The sequence below is a fragment of the Corapipo altera genome, unplaced genomic scaffold, assembly GCF_003945725.1.
Source record: "Corapipo altera isolate COAL_440 unplaced genomic scaffold, ASM394572v1 59847, whole genome shotgun sequence".
Taxonomy (NCBI): Eukaryota; Metazoa; Chordata; class Aves; order Passeriformes; family Pipridae; genus Corapipo; species Corapipo altera.
This window is the reverse complement of record NW_020888220.1, coordinates 1,234-3,086: the sequence shown is the minus strand read 5'-3', so window position 1 is coordinate 3,086 and position 1,853 is coordinate 1,234. Positions and strand designations below refer to the sequence as shown.

The 1,853-nt window shown below is 62.9% G+C and overlaps 1 long non-coding RNA gene across 1 annotated transcript; it reads right to left on the bottom strand.

Annotated features, from left to right (window-relative positions):
• Positions 1–992: 992 nt before the first annotated feature.
• Positions 993–1,523, bottom strand: LOC113941891. The gene is made up of 3 exons (XR_003525792.1): positions 1,456–1,523; positions 1,119–1,178; positions 993–1,032 (listed from the first exon to the last, which is right to left on the bottom strand). It is a non-coding gene; the product is annotated as an uncharacterized LOC113941891 (long non-coding RNA).
• Positions 1,524–1,853: the final 330 nt, after the last annotated feature.

The window sequence follows — 1,853 nt, the reverse complement described above, 5'->3', positions numbered from 1 at the left end:
TCCTCATGGTCACACACAAAGGCTCCTGAGGTCTTCAGTGCACCCCAAGCCCCCCAGCAGAAACCACCCTGCCAGGGCTTTCCGTGCCACAAGTGTAATACAGAGCTCTTCACTCATTTCCAGATTCAAGCTCTGGAGCCCCAGCACTTCCCAGGAAGCTCTGGGATCCTCTGCAGCCCACTCAGGGATGAACATTCCTTCATGATTCCAGCCTTCTGTGCCTGGGGGGGCCACCGGAGACCCTTTGAGGACGCCCAGTTGCAATGCAGGGCTCAATGGGGCATTCTGGGGTACCGGAGATGGAATTTGGAGTCCGCCGAGGAAACGTGGGACTCTGCAGCTACAATTCAAGGGCTTGCTGCTGGGCCACCTCCTGGGGTGCTGGGCCTGGGAGGACACAGGGGTCCCAGAGTGGGGCACTGTGTGGGGACACAGGGATAACTTTGGCTGCCCAGGCTGGAGAAGAGAAGGTTTTGAGGTGACCTTCCAGCCCCTTCCAGTGCCTAAAAGAGGCTCCAAGGGAGCTGGAGACGGATTTTATACGAGGGCCTGGAGTGACAGGACAAGGGGGAATAGCTTCACAGCGGCAGAGGGCAGGGTGACATTGGCAGTGACCCTGAAATGGGGCGAGAACGCTCGGGCAGCAGCTTGTCCTTTAGCCAAGGAGGCTTCTCCCAGGGAAAGCCCCAGCCAGGGCTCAGCTTGTCCCACAAGCCTGGGGCCAGGGGTGCTGAGGGGGGAGCCTCCCGCTGCCTGCGGGACAGCCCAGGAAGGCCACGGTCGGCTCGGCACACTCAGCACGGCGCAGCTGAAGGACACCAGGGCTTTGGGCACGTTGTTCCAGCTTTATTCAGCGCCAGTCCTTTAGCCAAGGCAAGCTGCACCTCTGCCGGGCTCACGGCCAGCAGCAGCGCAGTGCTCCCAGGAGGCCTCTTGGTCTTTGCTGCACGCAGGGACTCCTCAGAATGCAGGTTGTCTGAACTGCCAGGGAACTGACAGAGATGTCCCAATCTTTCTCCAAGGGCTGAAGCGCTGTGACGGAAAGAAACAAAGCCCAGATCAAACCCCCCGTCTGCAGAGAGCCTCTGGATTCCCGACAGACCGCGCTCCCCACTCACCGCTCAGGATGTCAGCCTGACTGTCTGTGGTCTGCTCCCTCAGGCGCCGTGTGATGAGTCCTGGGCACAGAGCTCCATTAGCCCCTGCTCCCCAGCCTGCTCCCAACAGCAGGGCCCCCAGTCCTACCCACCTCCCCCTCAGCACGGCTGAGCCCAGGAGCCCCCAGAAGCTCAGGGCAGTGGGACTGGGCAAGGCGGCCACCAAGCCCCGCTGCGTGGGCAGGGTTGGCAGACGGAGGTAAGGCCCTGCCCGGGCTGGCCGGGCATTGCTGGGGTGGCAGCAGCAGCAGCACAGGGGCCAGGCTGCCCCAGAGGCACCGCAGGGGCTGGCACTCACCAATGAACCTGACGGCCGCCAGGCGCACGTTGGCCTGAGGGTCCTGCAGGTAGGGCAGGCTCTGATGGATGAAGGCTTCAACCCTGCTCCCACTCTTCTGAAGCTGCAGAGAGAACAAGGCATGTCTCTCCAGGGCTGTCACTGGGGCAGTTGGTTGGAGCAGTGCCTCCTGCCAGCACCCCCTGGGATGGAGAGGCCTCCCCTCCTGCTGTCTACAGAGAGGGGACAGGGGCCTGCAGAAGAGCCCCTGGGGCTCTGTTCTCGAGGGCAGCAACAGGGATGCAGCTCCAGGCTCTGCCCAGCTGCAGAGCCCCCAGCCCTGGGATGGGATGGGGGCAGCCCTCCCCCAGCCCGGGCTCCACAGCTTGTCCTTACCAAGCACGCTCCAAGCTCCCACA